Source organism: Mustela nigripes, chromosome 4 (assembly GCF_022355385.1).
Source record: "Mustela nigripes isolate SB6536 chromosome 4, MUSNIG.SB6536, whole genome shotgun sequence".
NCBI lineage: Eukaryota > Metazoa > Chordata > Mammalia > Carnivora > Mustelidae > Mustela > Mustela nigripes.
In genome coordinates this window covers 12,240,099-12,264,965 of record NC_081560.1, presented here as the reverse complement: position 1 = coordinate 12,264,965, position 24,867 = coordinate 12,240,099, and the positions used below count along the sequence as shown (strand labels likewise).

The window sequence follows — 24,867 nt, the reverse complement described above, 5'->3', positions numbered from 1 at the left end:
ACGTTGCTTCTTCACTTCTCATATCAGGGAGATCATATGATAGTTGTCTTTCTCTAATTGACTTATTTCTCTAGGCATCATTTCTCTAGTTCCATCCATGTCATCACAAATGGCAAGATTTCATTTCTTTTGATGGCTGCATAGTATTCCATTGTATATATATATATACCACCTCTTCTTTATCCATTCCCCTGTTGATGGATATCTAGGTTCTTTCCATAGTTTGGCTATTATGGACATTGCTGCTATAAACATTCGGGTGCACGTGCCCCTTCAGATTACTACATTTGTATCTTTAGGATAAATACCCAGTAGTGCAATTGGTGGGTCATAGGGTAGCTCTATTTTCAACTTTATGAGGAACTTCCATGCTGTTTTCCAGAGTGGTTGCGCTAGCTTGCATTCCCACCAACAGTGTAGGAGGGTTCCTCTTTCTCCGCATCCTTGCCAGCATCTGTCATTTCCAGCCATTCTGAGTGGTGTGAGGTGGTATCTCACTGTGGTTTTGATTTGTATTTCCCTGATGCCCAGTGATGTAGAGCACTTTTTAATGTTTCTGTTAGCCATCTGGATGTCTTCTTTGCAGAAATGTCTGTTCATGTCCTCTGCCCACTTCTTGATTGGATTATTTGTTCTTTGGGTGTTGAGTTTGATAAGCTCTTTATGGATTTTGGATACTAGCTCTTTATCTGATACATCGTTTGCAAATATCTTCTCCCATTTTGTCAGTTGTCTTTTGGTTTTCTTAACTATTTCCTTTGCTGTGCAAAAGCTTTTGATCTTCATGAAATCCCAATAGTTTATTTTTGCCCTTGCTTCCCTTGCCTTTGGTGATGTTCCTAGGAAGAAGTTGCTGAGGCAACTTTTCCCTCAACTCCCTTCTCCTCTCATCTCCCCATGTCCTCCATGCTATTTGTTATGCTCCACAAATAAGTGAAACCATATGATAATTGACTCTCTCTGCTTGACTTATTTCACTCAGCATAATCCCTTCCAGTCCCGTTCATGTTGCTACAAAAGTTGGGTATTCGTCCTTTCTGATGGAGGCATAATACTCCTTGTTGATCTTTTGCTTGGATGATCTGTCTATTTCAGTGAGAGGAGTGTTAAGGTCCCCTACTAATATTGTATTATTGTCGACGTGTTTCTTTGATTTTGTTATTAATTGGGTTATATAGTTGGCTGCTCCCACATTAGAGGCATAGAAATTTAAAATTGTTAGATCTTCTTGTTGGACAGACCTTTTGAGTATGACAGAGTGTCCTTCCTCATCTCTTATTATAGTCTTTGGCTTAAAATCGAATTGATCTGATATAAGGATTGCCACCCCAGCTTTCTTCTGATGTCCATTAGCATGGTAAATTGTTTTCCTCCCATCACTTTAAATTTGGAGGTGTCTTCAGGTTTAAAATGAGTTTCTTGTAGTCAGCATATAGATGTTTTTTTTTTTTAAAGATTTTTATTTATTTTATTTGACAGAGAGAGAGATCACAAGTAGGCAGAGAGGCAGGCAGAGACAGAGGGGGAAGCAGGCTCTCTGCTGAGCAGAGAGCTCGATGCGGGGCTTGATCCCAGGACACTGAGATCATGACCTGAGCCGAAGGCAGTGGCTTAATCCACTGAGCCACCCAGGCGCCCTGGGTTTTGTTTTTTTAATCCATTCTGACACCCTGTGTCTTTTGATTGGGGCATTTAGCCCATTTACCTCAGGGTAACTATTGAAAGATATGAATTTAGTGCCATTTCATTGCCTGTAAGGTGACTGTGTTACTGTATATTGTCTTTGTTCCTTTCTGATCTACTACTTTTAGGGTCTCTCTTTGCTTCGAGGACCCCTTTCAATATTTCCTGTAGAGCTGGTTTGGTGTTTGCAAATTCTTTCAGTTTTTGTTTGTCCTGGAAGCTTTTATCTCTTCTTCTATTTTCAGTGATAGCCTAGCTGGATATAGTATTCTTGGCTGCATGTTTTTGTCATTTAGTGCTCTGAATATATCATGCCAGTTCTTTCTGGCCTACCAGGTCTCTATGGATAAGTCTTTTGCCAATCTAATATTTTTGCCATTGTATGTTATAGACTTCTTTTCCCGGGCTGCTTTCAGGATTTTCTCTTTCTCGCTAAGATTTGTAAACTTTAGTATTAGATGACCGGGTGTGGACCCATTCTTACTGATTTTGAAGGGGATTCTCTGAACCTCCTGGATTTTGATGCTTGTTCCCTTTGCCATATTAAGGAAATTCTCTACAATAATTCTCTCCAATATATCTTCTTCTCCCCTCTCTCTTTCTCCTTCATCTGGAATCCCAATTATTCTAATGTCGTTTCATCTTATGGTATCACTTATCTCTCAAATTCTCGCCTCATGGTCCAGTATTTGTTTGTCTCTCTTTTGCTCAGCTTCTTTATTCTCTGTCACTTGGTCTTCTATATCACTAATTCTTTCTTCTGCCTCTTTTATCCTAGCAGTTAGAACCTCCATTTTTTATTGCACCTCATTAATAGCTTTTTTAATTTCAACTTGGTTAGATTTTAATTCTTTTATTTCTCCAGAAAGGGCTTTTATCTCTCCAGAGAGGGTTTCTCTAATATCTTCCATGCCTTTTTTGAGCCTGGCTAGAACCTTGAGAATTGTCATTCTGAATGCTTGATCTGACATATTACCAATGTCCGTATAGATTATGTCCCTAGCCTTTGGTACTGCCTCTTGTTTGTTTGTTTGTTTTTGTCATGAGTTTTTCTGTCTTTTTATTTTGTCCGGATAAGAATATCTGAAGGAACAAATAAAATACTAAAAGGGTGGCAAAGACCTCAGGAAAATGTGCTTTAACCAAATCAGAAGAGACCCCATATTGTGGGAGGGAGAAAGGGGATAAAAAGAAGTTCAGAAAAAAAAAAAAAGAAAAAAAGAAAACAAATAAAAAATATAAAAAAGAAAAAAGAAAAAATATATTAGATTGGTGATGAGAACAGGGTCACCCACTTAATTGGGGGAGTATTTTTGTCTTTTAGAAGAAACTACCTTCCAAAATTTTAAAGAATGAAAAACATATATAAGGGTAAAAATGATGAAGGTATGGAATATGCCTACAAGGTGAAAAAAATTTTTTTTCAAATTTCTAAAAAAGGAGATGATAAAGTAAGTTGGTTGGGAAAATAAAGAGAAAGTGGAGAGAATTTGCTTGGGCTGGAGACTAGAATAAGCCTGGAGCTAGATTTAGGGTATATTTTGATCTATTAGAAGAAGTTGTACCCCAAATTTTTTAGAAGAAAAAACCCTATGTGTATACCAAAAATAAAGTTAGATACAATGAAGGATAAAATATGACTATAATAATGAAGTTTCAAAAAACATTATTATTATTATTATTATTTTTAATGAAAGTTATAGCTAAGACAAAACTAGTTTAAAAACGTTAAAAGAGGAAAGGGTAAAAGTTAAAAAAAAAGATTTAGCAGAAGAAAAAAAATAAAATTAAAAAAAAACAATTAACTGCGAGACTAAAGAGTCATGGGGAGAAAGCCATGAATTCCATGCTTTGCTTTCTCCTCCTCTGGAATTCCACTGTTCTCCTTGGTAAGTGAACTTGGGCGTGGCTGGATTTCTTGTTGATCTTCTGGGTGAGGGACCTATTGTAGTGATTCTCAAGTGTCTTTGCCCGAGGCCGAATTGTAATCTCAGCCCGAGGCCGGGCTAAGTAATTTGCTCGGGTTCCCTTTTGGTAGCTTTTGTCCCCTGAATGCTTTCCGTAGAGTTCTGGAGGATGGTAATGAAAATGGCGGCCTCCCAGTCTCCGGCCCGGAGGAGCCGAGAGCTCAGGGCCCCACTCCTCAGTGCACCCTCAGAGAACAGCGCCCTATAACTCTTGTCTCCCTGGCCTGCGGATGCGCTCCGAGCTTACCCAGGCTACAACCGCTTCAAGGTAACCCTGAGCTGAGAGCTCACTCCTTGGTTCTGTCTCTGTAGCCGGCTTCCCCATTCTAATACCTGCAAGCTCTGTGACACTCAGACACCCCTGATCCTTCTGTGACGCTGCGGGACCTGGGGCCATGCTGACCCCGCGTGGGCTTCACCCTGGTTTAGCCTCTAGAGTGGTGTCCCTCTGTGGAACAGACTTTTAAAAGCCCAATTTTGTGCTCTGTTGCTCTGCCGCTTGCCAGGAGCCAGTCCCTCTCCCTGCAGTCTATCTTCCTGGAGTTACTTCTCCGCCGGTCCTACCTTTCAGAAAGTGGTTGATTTTCCGTTTCTAGAATTGCTGTTCTTCTCTTTGATCTCCTGTTGGATTTGTAGGTGTTCAAATAGCTTATCAAATGTAGGTTTGATAAGCTATCTAGCTGATCTCCTGCTACCTGATGTAGTCTCAGCCTGCTACTTCTCCGCCATCTTGACTCCTCCCTGTTAAAATGCCTTTTCTGGGGCACCTGGGTGGCTCAGTGTGTTAAAGCCTCTGCCTTCGGCTCAGGTCATGGTCCCAGGGTCCTGGGATTGAGCCCCGCATCGGGCTCTCTGCTCAGCGGGGAGCCTGCTTCCTCCTCTCTCTCTCTCTGCCTGCTTCTCTGCCTACTTGTGATCTCTGTCTGTCAAATAAATAAATAAAATCTTTTAAAAAATGCCTTTTCTGTGTCTATTGAGATGATAGTGTGATTTCCCTCCTTCATTCTATTCACTCTATTACTATTCTAATTTTTATTTCATTAATTCTTCATTTTATTAATGTGCTGTATTACATTCCTTGATTTTCTTATGTTGAACTTCTGTTTCATTCCTGGGATAAAGCATATGTGGTCATACTATATAATCCTTTAATATGCTTTTGCATTCAGTTGGCTAGTGTTGTGTTGAAGATTTTTGCATCTATATTCATATTGGTCTCTTATTTTATTTTCTTGTGTTGTCTTTATATGACTTTGGTATTAGGATAATACTGGTCTCATACAGTGAGTTAGAAAGTTTCTTCTATTTGTTGGAGGTGTTTGAGAAGGGTTGGTGTTAATTCTTCTGAAGTGTTTGGTAGAATCTACCAGTAAACCATCTGGTTCTGAACACTTTGGGGATGGTTTTTAGTTACCAATGTAATCTCTTTACTTGTTGTAGGTCTTTTCAGGTTTTCTCTTTCATAATGAATCAGTCTTGGTAGGTTGTGTGTTTCTAGGAATTTATCTATTTCATCCAGATTATCTAGTATGTTATATACAGTTGTTCATAGTATTCTCTTATACTCATTTTTATTTCTGTGAAAAAGATAATGATGTCTTTTCTCTTCTGGTTCTAGTAATTTGAGTCTTCTCTCTCTCTCTCTTTATTTTGGTCAATCTATCTAAAGTTTGTCAATTTTGTCATTCTTGGTCAATAACCAACATCTGATCTTATTGATTTGCCTTATTGCTTTTCTATCTCTTATTTTATTTATCTTTTCTTGAATTTTTATGTCCTTATTCTAGTTTTGGTTTTAGTTTCTCTTCTTTTCCTAATGCCATAATGTGTAAAATACTCATTTGGGATCTTTATGCTTTTTTAAAAGTAGGTATTTACAGATATCAAGTTCCCTCTTAGCACTAGCTTTGCTGCATCCCATATACTTTAGTATGTTGTATTTTTATTTTCATTTATCTCTTAGTATATTCTAATTTCTTCTTTGACTCATTGGTTAAGAGTATGCTGTTTAATTTACATATATTTATGAATTTAATGGTTTTCTTTCTGTTTTGATTTTTAGTTTTGTTGATTATAGTCAGAAAAAAAATGCTTTGTATGATTACAGTCTTTGTAACCCTATTGAGACTTCTGGTCTAACATATGACTTATCTTGGAAAATGTTCTGTGTGCATTTGAGAAGAATATATACTATTCTTTTATTGGGTAGTGTGAACTGTTAGACCTAGTAAGTTTATTCTGTTTTTCAAGTTATTTCCTTACTGTCTTCTGTTTAGATGTTTTATTGAAAGTGGGGTATTGAAGTTCTTCCTTCAGTTCTGTTAATATTTCTTACGTATATTGTGGGGCTTTATTGTTTGAAACATATATTATTATAATCATTGTGTTTTTTGATGAATTGATCTTTTTATTAATATATAATATCTTTTGTCTCTTAACAGTTTTTGACTCAAAGTCTATATTGTCTGACATTACTATAGTCACTTTGGCTCTCTTTTGTTGGTACTTGTATGGAATATCTTCTATCTGTTCATTCCCAACCTATTTGTGTCTTTTGATGTAAAATGACTTTCATGTTGACAGCATGAATAGTTGGCTCATTAAAAAAAAACAACAACAACTCATCCTGCCAATGTCTGCATTTTGACTGAAGAGTTTGAACCATTTACATTTAAAGTAGCTGATAAGGAAGGACTGACTTTGCCATTTTGCTCACATCATTGCTCATCTCTGGTGTGTTGATTTTTGATATATGTCTTGGAATTGTTTGTGGTGTCTTCCACTTGGGGGTACCTAGGCTCTGTAGGGCCAAATCAGGGAGATGCACAGGAAGAGATCAGGGGCTGGTTTCAATTGTTTTGTGGTAACAAGAACTTGGGACTTGGGAAGAAGGCTGCCAAGGGGCTGAGAAACTCCTGACAAGGGAGATTTCAAGTTTGGCCATTAAAGAAAAAATAAAGTTTCAAAAGTTCTAAAATTGAATTAGCCTCAGGGGAGAAGTTTTTCTGGCTTTCCCTTGACTGCATCCCTAGGGTTTCTCTCAAGTTGAATAGATTTAGTTCCTCAGTGTAAAAGTCTCCTTGGGGACAATGAAGAGAAGAAAAGAGGGAGAAAAAAGTCAAAGGGAGAGATAATTGGGCTTCCACAACACTGTTATTACTGGACTTTCCCCTATGTACTCATATGAAAACAGTTTTCTCTTGCATTGAGAGTGAGGACAGCAGTAGCTTGCTCTGGCCCACAGAGCATGCTCAGCACTAGTCAGGCAGGAAATAGTCTGGGCTGATCCCTGGAGAGCTGTAGAACATTCAAGTTTACTCTCTTTCTTTGGAGGTGAGTGTCTGTCAGGGTTCCCCTTTATGAAGGAGAGGATAAGAGGGGATTGGCACAGGAAGTTCTGGGCCTGGCTGCTCTCTAGAATAAGGACACCTACAGCCTGAAGAGTGGTGAAGGGGACAGCAGAGTGGTTGGGCTCATCTTCAAATCTGCCCTGAACAGCAGAGAGCAAATTCAACTCTTCCCTGACTCATAGGCACAGACCCTTGCTCTTGTCAGGACACTCCTGTATCCTTTCCTTGCATCTGGTCCCGGCTAAACAAAAATTATGCAAAGAGACTACTGAGTGAGGGAATGAGAATATGAGGGTGAGAGCATGAGGATGTGAGAGTGAGAGAATGAGGTTGGAGAGTGAGAGTACATCTCTCCTAGTAAGTCTGATCTTGATCCTGGCTACCCAGTTGTCATCTCCTCTCTGATATGCAGAGAGGGCTGCATATCAATAGGGCAGCATTTTAGTGAAGACTGAAGGGAGGAGAAGCAGAATTTCCTTCAAAAATTGGTCAAAGCCAGGATTGGATAAGCTTTGTTCACAGTTTTATCCCTTGATTGACTAATTAATTTATTCATTTAAAAATATTAACCGAGTGTCCAACAGTAGGCATGACAAAGTTTCTGCTTTCATGGTTGCTTACATTGTAAAATAGGAGACAGAAAATAAACAAAAAGTAAAAACACAATTTTAGTAAGGAGAGCAAAGATGAATAGATCCTGGTGAGCTGCTGGAGAGTAAAAGCTGGACTGTATTCTTTTAGAAAGGATCATGTGGAAAAACTCCCTGAATTTAAGCCTTTGAGCAAAGACCTGAAGGAAGTGAGGGATGGATCCCAGAAACCCTAAGGGGCTTAGGTCCTTCGGTCTATTTTATTTTAGTGACAGCTAAATCTTTTTCATATGATTTTGGAGGAAAAATCTATTTGTTGGCTCTGGGGAGACTCTCCTTACTTTCTGTTAGATAAAGCCCTACACTTATATGTAGGTCTTGGGCCGAGTCCAGAGATCACATTTGGTGGCTTTGACACTCTGCTGGATCCAGGGTTTTGAGCCTCACAAAAGGGTGATGTTGAAATTGGACCTTTAGCCTCTTGTCTGCCAGTCTCAACATGACGTAGTGTGGGACAAGTGGAGGTTTAGGATGGCAGTTCCACCTGTGCCCTCCTCGAGTCCCTCCTCTGTCAGTCTGGTGGATTTTTGGTATTAGGGTTAGAAGAGTGAGGCCCCTGACGGATTAAGCCCAGGTGCTGGTTAGTCTGTCGCCTATGAGAAGTCACATTTATGAGGGAGAAAAGCAGGGCGCACAGCCCCTCCCAAAAATAGGGAGGAAGAAAGTGGTAATTCACTCCAGCAGCTAGCTGACCTGAAATACTCAGTCCTTGCCCTCAAGATCTTACAGAAAGTCCTCAAAGAGTTGTCCATACCCATGCCTAGCTGTAACACAAATGAAGACAGAAGGAAAAGAAAAGTTTTCAAATGGATGTAATGCAAATAGACCCTATGTCATGAAGAAACAAAGTAAAACACGTGCCAGCTCTGGGCAGGATTGGGCAGGAAGTCTTTTCTACAGTGTGTGATTCTGGAGCAGGACTCACAGACAGAATATATTTGGTGGACCACATAGTTTAGGACATTCAAGATGGAAGGGAGTTAGTGGTAAAAAGGAATGCACTGGTCAGGAAGGTGACAGGGTGGCTACTCACAGCACAGTGGAAGGCTGGAAGACCTGTGGATTGAGAGATGCAGGTGGTATACTGGGCAGGGGGCTATCTGTCTTGCCTATGTGCCTATATGCCATTAGCAGCTGGGCTCATCTTCTTGGCTAGATTTAATTTTCTTCTTATATAATGATTATTCTAAAAACAATGAATACTGTTATGCTGAAAATAAAAACAAACAAACAAACAAACAAACAAACAAATAAATAAATAAAATCTTAAAAAAATAAAAGAAAAGTTTAGCAGTGATCATGTAAAGGGGACAATAGAACCTGAACCCTTCCTAGTCATGTTCTGGAGTCTGTGAACAGCAGGGGAATATTTTCTCTGCCTGAGTCTGTTTTTATTTTGGATCAGAAGCCCTGTGATCTCTTTTTTTACTCTTTAGATTTCACAAGGAACAACAGCTCAGAACTAAATGTTGGGGAATCACTCTAGTGCCACTGAATTCTATCCCTTAGGCTCCCCTGGCTCCCCAGAATTACGCCATACCTTATTTACTACCTTCTTCCTCTTCTACTCAGTGACAGTCATGGGGAACATGCTCATCATTGTGATTGTCTGTGTTGATAAACGCCTGCAGTCCCCCATGTATTTCTTCCTTGGCCACCTCTCTGTCCTAGAGATCCTGATCACATCAGTTGCTGTCCCCTTGATGGTCTGGGGGTTACTGCTTCCTGGGATGCAGGCAATATCTTTGACAGCATGTAGTGCACAATTATATTTGTACCTTTCTTTGGGCACATCAGAATTTATATTAATGGGAGCGATGGCTGTGGACCGTTATGGGGCTGTCTGTAACCCCCTGAGGTACAACATCATTATGAACAGCCACACCTACATCTGGGTGGTCATTGTGTCATGGGTGTTTGGGTTCCTATTTCAAATCTGGCCCGTCTGTGCCACATTTCAGCTTACCTTCTGCAAATCAAATGTGGTAGATCATTTTTTATGTGACTGGGGGTAATTGTTTAAATTATCCTGTGATGACAGCCGTTTCACACAGTTTATTCTTTTTTTAATGGCTGTTTTTGTTATCATTGGTCCTTTGATCCCTACAGTCATCTCCTACACCTACATCATCCCCACCATCCTCAGGATCCCTTCAGCCTCTGGTCGGAGGAAAGCCTTCTCTACCTGTGCATCCCACTCACCTTTGTTGTGATCGGCTATGGCACCTGTTTGTTCCTGTATGTGAAACCCAAGCAAACACAGGCAGCTGAGTACAACAGGGTAGCATCACTGATGGTTTTAGTGGTGACCCCTTTTCTGAACCCATTCATCTTCACCCTCCAGAATGACAAATTTATAAAGGCCTTTCAAGATGTCATGAAACGCTGCTGTTAACTCCTCAAGGGGTAGCTATGTCCTAAGGACAATCATGGACTCATCATCATGAACTGGAGTAATCTGAAAGCAATAATGCAATCTGAAATGATCATTTTCAACACCAAGTAGTTTGTGATGTACAAGGAAATTTTAAGACACTGATTGTGCTCTAACTTATAATCAGATGATTCCTGCATGGGAGATCTCATTATTATTTTTCAATCAGATATATTTGTTTATACACTCTTCCGTAGTTACAATACATCTTACAATATATATTTAAAAATAAAAATATATAAAATATGTGATTTTTTTTTTCTTTTTTAGAACACTCATCTTTTTTTGGCATTCTATGCAATCTTTATTTTTATAGTCTATTTTAAAATCTATGGTTTCTAATTGTTTTATTTTTATTTATTTCTTTGTTTCAAATTTTTATTTAAATTCTAATTAATTAACATACATTGTAATATTGGTTTCAGGGGTAGAATTTTGTGATTCATCACTTACATACAACACCCAGTGCTCATCACAAGTGCCTTCCTTAATGCCCATCACCCATTTAGCTCATCCCCTGCCCACCTCCCTCCGTCAACCCTCCGTTTATTCTCTATAGTTAAGAATCTCTTACAGTTTGCTTCCCTCTCTCTTTTTTGCCTCCGTATCTTATGTTCATCTGTTTCTTTCCTTAAATTCCACATATGAGTGAAATCATATGGTCTTTGTCTTTCTGTAGCTGACATACTTTGTTTAGCATAATACACTCTCGCTCCAGCCACATCAGTGCAAATGGTAAGATTTCATTCTTTTTGATAGCTAAGTAATATTCCATTATATGTATATATACACATATGTGTATTCCTTCCATATATATGTGTGTGTGTATATATATATCTGTTTATATACCTTCCTCGAGGCCCCCTAGCTCCTGTGTCTCTCCCAGATTTCCTGGCCAAGAGTAGACCAGATGGTTTGTTCTACCTCCCTGATTAGCTCCCTCAGAACTCCTTTGCCTGCTTCTTGTGCATACCATGACATTTTTAACCTCTTCTAAAAATGTGGCAGAATCCACATGAAACATATATACACACCAAATCTTCTTTATTCGTTCATCAGTCAGTGGACATTTGGGTTCTTTCCATAGTTTGGCTATTTTGATAATGTTGCTATAAACATTGGGGTACATGTGTCTCTTCAAATCAGTATTTTTGTATCATCTGGGTAAATACCTAGTAATGCAATTGCTGGATCATAGGGTAATTCTATTTTTAACTTCCTGAGGAATCTCCCTACTGTTTTCAACAGTGGCTGTACCAGTTTGCATTCCCACCAACAGTGCCAAAGTGTTCCTTTTTCTCCACATCCTCACCAACATCTGTTGTTTCCTGTGTTGTTAATTTTAGCTTAGCCACTCTGACAGGTGTGAGGTGGTATCTTATTATGGTTTTGATTTGTATTTCGCTGTATTTGTATTTCCCTGATGATGAATGATGTTGAGCATCTTTTCATGTGTCTGTTAGCCATCTGGATGTCTTTTTTGAAAAAATATCTGTTCATGTCTTCTGCCCATTTCTTAACTGGATTATTTATTTTTTGGGGTGTTGAGTTTGATAAGTTCTTCATAGATTTTGGGTAGTACCCTTTATCACATATGTCACTTGCAAGTATCTTCTCCCATTTTGTAGGCTGCTTTTAGTTTTGTTGATCTTTTCCTTTGCTATGCAGAAGCTTCTTGTATTGATGAATATCCAGTAGTTCATTTTTGCTTTTGTTTCCTTTGCCTCTGGCAATATGTCTAGTAAGAAGCAATGGCTGAGGTCAAAAAGGTTGCTGCCTGTGTTCTCCTCTAGGATTTTGATGGTTTTCTATCCCACATTTAGGTCTTTCATTCATTTTGAATTTATTTTTGTGTATGGTGTAAGAAAGTGGTCCTGTTTTATTCTGTATATTACTGTCCCGTTTTCCCAATACCACTTGTTGAAGAGACTGGCTTTTTTTCATTGGATATTCTTTTCTGCTTTGTCAGGATTAGTTTACTGTAAAGCTGAGGGTCCATTTCTAGGTTCTCTTTTCTGTTCCATTGATCTATGTGTCTGTTTTTGTGCCAGTAGCATACTGTCTTGATGATTACAGCTTTGTAATAGCTTTATAATAGCTTAAAGTCCAGAATTATGATACCTCCATCTTTGTTTTTCTTTTTTAGGATTGTGTTAGCTATTCAGGGTCTTTTGTGGTTCTATACAAGCTTTAGGATTGTTTTTTTCTAGCTCTGAAAAAATGCTGGTGGTATTTTGATAAGGATTGCTTTAAATGTATAGATTGCTCTGGGTAGTATAGACATTTTAACAGTATTTGTTCTTCTAATCTGTGAGCATGGAATGTTTTTCCATTTCTTTGTGTCCACTTCAGTTTCTTTCATAAGTGTAGAACACTCAGCTCTTTCAATGAGAAAAGCAAGGAAGAGTATAATTCATTCTCTGGCAGTTGACCTCTGTGATTGTTTCTAGGTGCTGAGTCATCTTCCCATATGTTGTTCTGTGATTTCATGATTTTTCTCACTCACTAAGGCACCCTTTATTTCTTCTGTGAGTGACCCCACATCCAGCTCAGCCTCCTATCTTTTCTTGAGGTTCATGCCCCCCAGTTCCAACAGGGACACTACCTCCCTGTAGGTCTTCTCAACTGGTAGTAGTGAAAACAAACTCACTCCACTACCTTGCCTCCTTCCCAACCTCAGGGCCAGATGTGTGTTAATCCAGGGATGTCTCTAATTGGTGGACTTTCTCAGAGTGAGGAGGGAGGGTCTTGGAAAGAGGCATTTTCTTATGTGGCATGTCTCCCGTTATCATGCCAGCCCCAAATGTGGGAGGGCAATGAATGGGCTGAGTTCTAGGACATGAACTGATGATGGTGAGCTGACCTTACTGTGCTCCTGGGCTGAGGCAGGAGTGCAGGGAGGGCAGAAAAGAGGTAGATCCTGATTACTTCTCTCCACATTCCTCACGTTGTTTAATCCTGACACAAGGCATTCTATTTTCCTTCTCAACTACATTTCTGGTGAGGTGGCAGCAAGAGGGGGACTAAGGAATAGTGTTGGGAGTGAGGTTCTGTCAGCTAGATCTTTACATGGTTATGAATTCTACTTCATACTCTGCCTTACTGAGTCAAAAATAAAAGAAATTGTCCTGTTTCTAATTGCCAAAACCAGTTGCTTGTTTCTACAAATATCTCTCTGTAGCAGGGGAGATATTTTAGCAGAATAATCTTCTGTAAGTCTGGACAGTCTGTAAGGTTTCCTTAGAGCTGAGTAGAGCAAATGGGGGAATAATTGGGGTGCAGCAACAGAGCTTCACATTTCTTATCCAGAGACTTTTGGCTACTTTTGTAGGGATGTAGAGATCATCTAAATATTGTAGATATCCACCTTTTATTATCTGATGGGTATGTTGGAAATACCTTTTGTCAATCTGGGTTTTATCTTTTGACTTTTTTAACTGAAATCTTCTGTCATGCAAAAGTGTTAATTTTGCTGTTGTCAAATTTAGTTTTTTTCTGTAATTTATATTTATATATATTGCTTTAAGAGTCCCTTTCCACTCAAAGGACTTAATAGTCACAGCTACAGACTCTGACAATGTAGATATAGTACAACTATTTTTAAAATAAGAAATGGGGGCGCTTGGGTGGCTCAGTGGGTTAAAGCCTCTGCTTTCGGCTCAGGTCATGATCCCAAGGGTTCTGGGATCGAGTTCCACGTCGGGCTCTCTGCTCAGCGGGGAGCCTGCTCCCCACCCCCCGCCTGCCTCTCTGCCTACTTATGCTCTCCGTCTGTCAAATACATAAATAAAATCTTAAAAAAAAAATAAAATAAGAAATGGGAAGAGCATATGCATAGTTTTTTTTTTTTAAGATTTTATTTATTTGTTTGACAGAGAGAGAGAGAGATCACAAGTAGGCAGAAAGGCAGGCACAGAGAGAGGAGGAAGCAGGCTCCCTGCTGAGCAGAGAGCCAGATGCAGGGCTCATTCCCAAGCCCCTGAAATCATGACTTGAGCCAAAGGCAGAGGCTTAACCCACTGAGCCACCCAGGTGTCCCCAAAGTTCTTTTTTAAGATTATTTGTTTATTTATTTATTTCTCAGAGAGAGAGAGAGAGAGAGAGAGAGAGAACGCAAGTGCAGGGAGAAGCAGGCAGAGGGTGAAGCAAGCTCCCTGCTGAGCAAAGAGCCCAATGTGGATCTCAGGACCCTAGGATCATGACCTGAGCTGAAGGCAGACACTTAATCAACTGAGCTGAAGGCAGGCACTTAATCAACTTTGAGGTTTCCCACAATTTTTTTTTTTTTGAACAGTTTTCAGTAATCATACTGGTAGAGAAAGTATTAGCAGAATCATTCTAGAACTATTGTATGTGTAATGTAAGTAAGATAAAGGTGATGAATAATTATGCAATATTCTAGTTCCAAAAAACAAGATTAGGTAAAGCCTTCAGGGTCTTGAATTTAAATTGTACATATCAAGGTAGACTCATTTTATATAAATAGGCACAGTTTTATATGTCCATATGCTGAGATTATGGTTTTGAAATACTGTTTCCCAATATGAGTAACTAGGACTTCTTGGAGAAAGAGCTCCTTCCTGGTCTGGGGCAAGAAATCTATAAGATGAGCTTGGAATATCTTTACATACTGGGTATAAGAGATTACTAGGGTTATGTTAAAAGGTGTCAGGAGCTGACTGGAGGAAACTTATACTGGCCAAGGATGAGAGAAGGAATACTTCAAAAATATATAATAATTGTAACCATTGGAAATCCATAAAATATATTTAAATCCATGAGTTCATAATGGTATTTAAAAAGCAGCCACCTTCAAAAGATAAATTCATTATTTATCAGACCCAAGTCTGATCAAGGCTCTGTGACCACCTACTAAGTTGCAGAAAGATATGCAGAGAACAGAAAGATCAGAAAGACATGTTTAACTCTGCCATGTGGATGGAATCATAACGTAGATGGTGGAAAACTCTACAGTAAGAAAACCTGATTATTCAACAAATAAACTGGAAGAAAATTAATGAGCTGTAGGGAGAATCTGTAGATTAAAGTAGACTTAAAAACAAATCAGATAAAAAGATGTAGAATGCTAACATTTGTTATTAGGTAAATGTAAATTAAATCAACAGTCAGGCAGTGCCTCGGTGGCTTGGTTGGCTGAGTCTCTGCCTTTGGTTCTGGTTGAGCCTTTGCCTTTGGCTTGGGTCATGATCTCAGGGTCCTGGGATGGAGCCCCACATCAGGCTCCCTGCTCAGTGGGGAGTCTGCTTCTCCCTCTCCTTCGCCCCTACTCATGCTCTTTCTTGCTGTCTCTCTCAAATAAATAAAATCTTAAAAAAACCCCACAGCAATTGGATACCACTATATACCTACTAGAAAATTTTAAAGACTGACATTATCACATCCTGGAAAGGCTATAGATCATCAGAAATGTTTTTCGTTGCTGCTTGGAATGCAGAATATTATAACCACTTTGGAAGGCAGCTTGGCAATTTCTTATAAAGTTAAATATAGACTCAGCATACAGCCCAGAAACTTCTGAAATGAGTGGAAAATTTACTACCATATAAAAACAGGCATGAGAATGTTTATAGAAACTTTATTCATAATTGGAAATATCCAAAATATTCTTTGGTAGGTGAATGGGTGAAGAAACTACAATCTATACATAGAATGTGAATACTATTCAGCAATAAAAAGAGGTGAGCTAATAACTCACATAATTACATGAAAAAAATCTCAAATGCATTTTGCCAAGTGAAAGAGGCTGGAACAAAAGGCTACATACTGTACGATTCAATTCTAATGATATTTTGCAATTAAAACAAAAACAAAAACAAAAAACTAAAAACTAATAGGGATAGAAAACAGGTTAAGTGGATACCTATCTCTTTAGGATAAGTAAGGGGACAATGTTTGACTAGGGAAGTACAGGGTGTTTTGGGGCAATGGAACTAATCTGTTTGGCACTATAATGGTGGACACATTATGTATTTGCTAAACTCATAGGACTTTGCAATATAAAAATTGAAGCTTAAAGTATACAAATTGAAAAAAAAAAATCAACCAGGAGTTTGGGGGAATCCCAGGATAAGATACAGACAAAAGAACTTACTGTGTGATGAATGTATGATACCGGCTCCCTGGAGAGGTTGGTCGAAAAGGACCTAAGAAACTTTGGATATCAGCATAGTTCTCAGCAAGTCCTGTACAATTTTGGAAAACAGTATTTTGCCTAAAAAATGAAAGGCTAAAGACAAAAGAGCTATGTATAATCACTGTACTCTAATTGGCAAAGTTGCTTTTGTAAAATAAATCTCCACATGAATTAACCATAATTAAGACTCTTTTACAAATATGAAACAACACTGGAAATCAGAAAACTTAAACCTCAGAATACAAGTGTTCAGGGAAACAGGTGTGAAAAAATGTTAAGTAAATTCAGTAAATTGAAAAAACAGTCGAAATAATCTCAAGCAAGGGCCATATTACAGGGTCCTTAAGGAGGACTATATTTTGTGAAAATTTAATAAGTGACATTGAGAAGAGAATGAAAACAGCCAAAAAACCCTAAAATGAAAAGCTAGAAAGGATCAGAGGAAATGTGATAATTAAAAGAAATTAAAACACAAAATAACCAAAGACAATGCATGAACCTTGACAGATCTTTGATTTTTAAAAAATCTATAAATGTATTTGGGAAAAATTTTAGAAAATTTTAATATGGACTATACATTTTATATTACTGGAGTAATGTTAGTTTTCTCATGTGTGATGATGCTATTCTTGTTACGTGGGAGGATGTCCTTATTCAACATAAAATGTCATCTCAGTACCTGGAATGTAGTAGATATCTTTACTAATCAGGATGCGGATGAATGAATATAGGAAGCATGGTGATCCACAGGACTAACCCCCTGAAAGCCATTTTAGGTGACTTTTGCAGAGGAGTAGTGAATAGATCACATAATTAGTCTCTGCACCGTGCTCACCGTCAGTCAGTCAGATAAAGAACTGAAAAATTAACTCAGATCTTTGGATTTCAAGATACACCGTAAAATTAACCTAAGGACTCCATTTGCCATCTGCTAGATGCCTCGTCACAAACCCCGTTCTGGAGTTTCTCATGGTACGTTACCTACACTCATGGTCCCCGACAAGTCAAGAGCTAGTGTAAGAGGACCAGAGAATCTAAGGGTCATCTCAACAGGACAGATGTTCTCCCAATTTTCAAGACACCCTTTCTTCTTATTCATGAGATTATGGAAGCTGAATGATTTGATATAGCTTACCTAACAAGTTACTACAAAGCTCAGGTTAAGATTCCTGAGGTTCTAACTCTCAGACTCCATCTCCCAAAATGGGATCTGAAAGAATAGTGACCAAGGAAAAAGGCTTTCAGAAATTAATGGCAAATACTTCATTAAATATCCTTCAGAGGATCCTTTATCCTTAAGATTAGGGAATTACCTGCCTAATAATGCCTATAAAATAAATTTTATTTTATAAATAATCTGATTTTCTAATTTAAATTTAATTAGCCAATATATAGTTCATCATTAGTTTTTGATATAATGAAACCCAAGACAGAGTTGGTCCTCTGTGATGCTGCTAAGGATGGGGTAGTTACGTAATCCTAAACCAAGTTCCCAAAACTCAGACGTCAACAACTTTATTACTTCAGAAGGGGAGAGTAAGAAAAGAAAGATGTTTTTGTGCTTGATTTGTGATGGGAGGAGGGGCATTATTAAGAGGTTGGAGAGTTACAGCAGGGAGTCTCTGAAGAGAAAATTCTGAGTGATTGTGTGCCCTGATATATTACTAGGAGTTGAGTGAAGGTGAATGCCATCTAGCAAGGAGATAATTGCTTCCTTACAAAGTTTTCAAGAGAGGAAATAATTAGTCCCTTGTGAGTCAGTGCATAGAAACTTTTCAGGTGGAGAAAAATGTTTTTCCTAGTTTAAAGATGGCTTAACACACTCACAGTTACTCAAAGATGGAGAGCTTTCTACCTAGTGTCCAGTGGCATTTGGAGAAGACCCTTAATTAAGGATTAAACAATATGTTAACTAGACATTGACATCCATAACTCGTGTTTCTGTGATGTACTCATGTGTACGCATTCATGCAAGTGTGTTCACACACCTCAGTGTAACCCATCTCTCCACCTCCAGCGCAACACCAGCAGCCTTGATCAGAATGTAACCCTGTACTGTAGGTCTGTGTTACAGATTGTGAGGGATGCTTCTTCTCCAATTACAATGTCAGTGGCATTGACGTCAGAAGTGATCTAACTTGCTTCCTTGTGCTATTTCGGGCCCATTCATAACTATTCCTTTTTCTATTTTTCTAATCCCGACCTTTTTGCTATCTAGACCAAGGAAACAGGATGTTTTTCAAGGCTCTGTGACCTGAACTATTCATACAACAGTCCTCCCTATGATTCCCTAAGCGTAAGAGAGAGCCCAGAGAAGGCACCTCTCTCTCTTTTTAAGAAAGAATTATTTACTTATTTCAGAGAGAGGAAGGGAGCAAGTAAGGGGAGGGGCAGAGAGAGAGAATCTCAAGCATCTCTGCTGAGTGCAGAGCCCAAGGCCGGGCACCAGCCTGAGATCATGACCTGAGCTAAAATCAAGAGTTCGGTGCTCAAGCAACTGAGCCACCCAGGTGCCCCAGAGAAAGCATCTCTCTTAAATCTGCCCTTTCTTTAGCCCTTCCCCCTTCCCTAATCACCAAAAACTAATTCATTCCCTCCTTCTGGTCAAGAATGGAGTGCATTCACTCTATATGATTGCCCTAGTAACTCTTATGGGCCCTGAGATGGGCCAAAAGATACGGATAAAGCATCAGGGAGGATCAAGATTCCTGACAAGCAGACAGCTGTCTCTTCCCCTAACATGCTACAGTTGAGTTCCAGGGACAAGAAGAAATAAGCAGCCTGACTTTCTACTTATGATCAACTGATTATTAATTTCCACTTGCTCCTCCAGCCATACTAAGAGGCACTATAAGAATACAAAAGGAGGGTGCCTGGGTGGCTCAGTGGGTTAAACCTCTGCCTCTGGCTCAGGTCATGGTCTCAGGGTCCTGGGATTGAGCCCCACATTGGGCTCTCTGCTCAGCAAGGAGTCTGCTTCCCTCCCCCCTCTCTCTGCCTGTCTCTCTGCCTACTTGTGACCTCTGTCTGTCAAATAAATAAATAAAATCTTAAAAAAAAAAAAGAATACAAAAGGAGTTAAATAACAAGGACAAAGAGAATGGGGAAAATGGTACAACAGATGATATTTTGCAGTTTATTTTTGATGTGGGAAAGCAGAATCTCCAAGATAATAATAAGATGATGCAATGCAAATGAAATTTCTGCTAAGGGAAAAAGGAAAAAACAAACAAACAAAAAAACAAAAAACCCACCAAACAACCCAGTAATAGCATTTACTCAACAGAGCTCTTAAAAGCTTCAGCACATGGAGGCATCAGCTACCATTGAAGGTGAAGGGAAGGTTTAGGGGTTAAAATAGGAGCAGTGGTTAAAAGTTGGCATACACAGCAATTGGGCACTGAGAGTCCTTTGTATTTTCTGAGTCACCAAGGAAATATCTGTTTCACAGGTAGGGTGCTGGTTATCTCACTTTGCCAAGGTCTGTCTCAGTTTTAAAAAACAGAAAGTCCTATATCCTGGAAACTCCCTCTGTCCACTGTCCAGCCAGGGCACTTGTTCACGCTGTCGACATTTCACCCACCCACCACAACACCTGGAAGAGACAAGACTTTATTCTCATTAAAAAGAATTAAACTTGGAAAGTTCTAGATTTTAGAACTATAGATATAACATTTATAGCTTAAAATAAATGACCTTGCAAGTGCTGCAGATAATGATTTTGAAGTTACAAATAAAATTTTGCAAACAGACGAATTTATAAATACAGAATCTGAATAGGGATGAATGACTGCATCATTCTCTTTTTTAAATTTTTATTTTGAATTTTGAGTTTATTTAGAGGCCAGGGACCCAGGTATTCTTCCCTTTCATCACTGCAATCATATATACAAAATTACACATTATTTTAACATTATCACAACAAGCCATAAGCTTTTCCCTACTCTTCATTTTCATAACATATTCTTTTAATAAATACCTACTATATGATAGGCACTAATGTGAAAGCTACAGATTGAATAATATTTCATCAAGTAGTTGTCTAATGTGGTTTATTCAACTTCCACTAAGAGTGGACATTTACTTCTTTTCCAATTTTTCCTTTTACAGATTAAAAAAAAGATCAAGAAAGAGCTATTATTCTCTTATTGATGGATTTTTGTTTTGTATCAGTTTCTATAATGAACTAAACCACTGTGAACATTCTAATGGGAGTCTTTGCGAAGACACATGTTGCCATTTTTCTTGGGTGCATACCTGGGAGTGTAATTGCTACAGTGGAGGGGAAGTGTATACTTAGCTTTGAAGTTTCACTTGTGGTGAGCACAGCATGATGAGTAGAGAAGTTGAATCAGTACACCTAAAGTTAATGTAACATGATGTGTCAACTATACTCAAAAAAAAAAAAATTAAAACTGACAACATTTTTTTCCAATGGGGGTTTTACTAGTTTTAATTTTTTTTCCATGGCTACTGAGCTACTGTGGCTTTAAACAACATTGGGAGGATATCTTAGAGTAACCCAAGTGGAGAAGCTGGTTGGGCTATATAGGTTTTGAGGGAAAGAGTCCACTCTCCTCAGATTTCCTCATCCAGTGACCTTCCTTCACTGTTCCCCAACAGTCCATACATGAGCCCACACAGCTTCTCAGTGTCATTACTGACTCCTGATATGTCAGTGCATTTCTGGGATCTGCACAGGGTTAACACTGAAGTGAAAATTTCAGTGGGCCTCATTTTTCTTAAGATTTATTTATTTGAGAGAGAGAACGTATTCAAGAAAGAGAGAGAGTATGCTCAGGTGAGGAGCAGAGGGAGAGAATCTCAGGTAGACTCCCTACTGAACGTAGAGCTCAACATGGGCCTCTATCTCATGACTCCAAGATCATGACTTGAGCCAAAACCAATAGTGGGACGCTCAACTGACTGAGTCACCCAGGTACCCCTGGGCCTCATTACAAGAGATTTTGACTGATAGATTTTTTTGGAGGATGATTTGATGACAGCTATTAAATTTTATATAGTAATTTAGGAAGTTATAGCTGTCCAAATGTACAGGATTACATGTTAAGATTTTTATAGTAGCAGCTTTTTTCTTTACTGGTAAAGAACTGGAAGAGTCAGCCACTTAAAATGTGAGAGTATATTATTGCTAATTTGCCAAGGCTTAATGTATGCACACACATGCATATAACAAAAAAAGTAGCATGACAATACTACTTTAGCATGACTTACTAAAATAGCAAATAAAGACCATATATAGATAAACTTGTGTATGCATAGAATATTCCTGTACGGACACAACAAACACTAATAGTACTGTTTACTCTAGGAGATAGATCAGGAAAATCGGGCATTGGTGAGAGAGACATTCGCATCCATTTTATATCCCTGTATAAAATTTTATTTTTACCTTGAGTTGTGCTAACTTTATGATAAATGGAAAGTGTTTTATTAATGTAAACATAAATATTTCAATGTTACTTTGCTATTTTATTCAGCACCCCAGCCATCCTCACTTTTATACACTACTTTTTCTGTCAGTTCTCTGTGTTGGTTCCTAAACCCTTACCTCTCACTTCAAGTAGCTTGGGAAGGTGCCCTGGTAGCATTTGAAGACCTAGAAGGGAAAATGTGGCTGAAGAGCCACAGCTGGAATGCGTGCACGTTACAGAGATGGGAACAGGTTGTGGCATTAGCAGAACCTGAGACTGGTTTGCAGGGCATATCCTATGTCTCTCTCTCTTTTTAAAATTTAATTTTTCCAAGATTCATTGTTTATGAGTTCCCATAACTATGATAGCAGGGTATCTTGTAGAGAGGGAGTGCAGAAATCATCTGAATAATATGGGATTCTTAGGGCTTTGAGATGAAAAACTTTTTGACAGAGGCTATTTGTTGGCCTCTGGATTTTTTTGTTTGGTTTGGTTTTGTTAAAGATTTTATTGATTTATTTGAGAGTGGGAGAGAATGTGTAAGAGAGCACCAGTGGGGAGCAGCACAGGGTTGGGGGTTTGGGGGAGGGAGCACCAGCAGGCGGAGGGGCAGAAGGAGAGGCAGGCTCCTAGCTGAGCGGGGAGGCCAACTTGGGACTTGATCCCAGGACCCCAAGATCATCACCTGAGCTGAAGGCAGATGCTTAGCTGACTGAGCCACCCAGGCACCCCTGTTGGCCACTGGGTTTCTGATTTTTGGTAAGTGTCTTGGAGCCATTTGTGGTGCCTTCTGCTTATGGGTTGCTAGGGCTCTTGCAGGGTTAATTGGAAACAGAGGCACAGAAGAGAGCAGGGGGGCTGGCTGCTTACAGGACAGACTGTTCGGTGATCATCAGGACTTGGTGACTGGGTTGAAGGCAGCCTGGGCATTGAGAAACCCCTGATGAGGAGACTTCAAGTTTGCCCACGACATAAAACTTCACCATGTTCTAAAACTTGATTAGCCTCAGGAGGAAAGGTGAAACTTTCTCTGGCTTTTCCTTGACTACATCCCTAGGGTTTCTCTGAACTTGACAAATTTAGTTTCTCAGTGAATAACTCCCCATAGGGACAGACAGAAGAAGAACAGGAGGGGGAGAGACAGAGGAAGACAACTGGACTTACACAGCATTATTACTACTGGGCTTTTCCCTGAGAAATTGTATGAAGACTGTTTTCTCTTGCACTGAGAGCAAGGACAACAGCAGCATGCTCTGGGCCACAGAGTGCGCTCTGTACTAGTCAAGCAAGAGTAGCCTGGGCTGATCCCTGGACAGCCATAGACATTCCCACTCAGGCTCTTTTTCTGGAGGTGAGTGCCAGGGCTCCCATCTATGAAGGAGAGAGTAAGAGAAGATCAGGATGGGAAGTTCTGGGCTTCATTGCTGTCTAAAATGAAGACATCTTCAGTAGAGTGTGCAGAGTGGGCTAGGAGAGCTATGCACTGGAGGAACCCAAATGAAATCCTCCCTCCACAGCAGAGAGCAGATTTAGCTCTTCTCAGTGCTGGTGGTAGACATAGCTCTCTGCCATGACCTAAGACTCTGCTCTCTCATTTGCCCTTATTCCTTGTTTATGTAAGCTTGCCATTTTGTAGGGGATCTCCAGGAGGAGAGCCCACAGATTGACCAGACAATGCCTTAGTGAACAGTGAAGAGAAGGTTCTATTTTGTAATAGGAGGAAAAGCAGGTCTGGATGGATACTCTTTACTCATTCACTGACTTGTTTGGAGAAATGCATTGAATAAATACTGAAAGAGTACATATGTGCTTATTCTGTGTCAGACTCTGTTCTAGGCACTGGAGATGTGACAGTGAATAAGACAGACCACGGTACTTCAATTTCAGCTATTGATGAGAACCAATAAGAAGAAAATGCTGCCTCTAAGAGGATAGAATGTGAAGACATACTTGTACTATTTTAGAGAGGGTGACTATAAGACCCATGGTTGGAGACTTCTGAGCAAAGACCTACATGTGGTGAGGGAAGGAGCCCAGGTATACTAAGTGAATCAGTGTGATTCATTTTGGTGTCTTTGACACTTTTCCTTTTTGTCAGGACTCTGGAGAAAATGGAAGGACATAGCAGATACCTGGGGACTTTTCCAAGCTTCTCAATGGGATGCAGACCATAGCTGGTTGGAAATAGCGACAGGCTGCCCATTTGGAGATCTTATTTCTTCACTGAGACTAGAGATTTGAGACATGAGGATGGCAGAGAATGTTTCCTGGTTTCTTGTCTCCTGGTGCCAGGGTGGAGATTGTATAGGACAGGTGGGAGATGGGGATGAAAGTTCCAGCCTCTTTTCACTGCTCTGGACCTCTCCTCCCTGCTGTCATCTGGTGACAAAAGGAATGATTTCAGAACTAAGGGTTACCAACTGGAAACGAATGAGGTTCTTCCTACGAGGAGGAGGCACAGTCATTGAAATGAGAGATAGAGATGTCTTTCGTGATAAGAATAAGGAGAAACAAAGTAGAATACTCTATTCCATGGAGCCAGCTCCCCAGAATACAGGGAAAGACTCAATAGTTTGTCTCAATATAGCTCTTATCTTATGATAGTTTCCCAGGTAGACCCTACCTCTCTGCCAGCTGGCTCTAACAACAGACTGAAGTAATGACTAAGATAACTGAAGTGAGAACTTCAAGGGAACCTAAGGCAAATAGAGCTCACATTCAGTGGAGATGGAGGGAAGAAGTTACCATATCTGGGTGGGATTGGCAGGAGTCTGTAGGACATGGACATAAGGGGCAGAGAATATGGTTTAGGGCATTCAGGAGGGAAGCATTGGTGTTATGAATGAGCTCATTGCAGTTAGGGAAGTGGACAGGGTGGCAGCTCAGAGCAGAGTTAGAGGCAGAAGGACCAGTGGGTTGAAAGATGAGGGTGCATATGGGGGGGGGGGTTGTTGGTGACTAATACTCACCTTCTTGCATATGTATATTTATTATAATATGTATTTTCTTCATAAAACATTTCACATCAATCTTGTACAGAGAATAGGAGAAGATGATCCCATTGTCATGATGTGGAGCCCAAGAGCAGAGATAATACTTCCTCGACTTGGGAATAGCTTCAGTCCTTTGAAATCAGAAGCATGTAAGCTCGCCTTTGTTCTCTAGATTTCATAAAGGGCAAGACACAGGACTAA

General features: G+C 39.5%; 1 pseudogene; it reads left to right on the top strand.

Moving 5' to 3' along the window:
* The first annotated feature begins 9,116 nt into the window (after nt 1–9,116).
* Nucleotides 9,117–10,045, top strand: LOC132014896 (olfactory receptor 9A1-like; annotated as a pseudogene).
* The last annotated feature ends 14,822 nt before the right edge of the window (nt 10,046–24,867 follow it).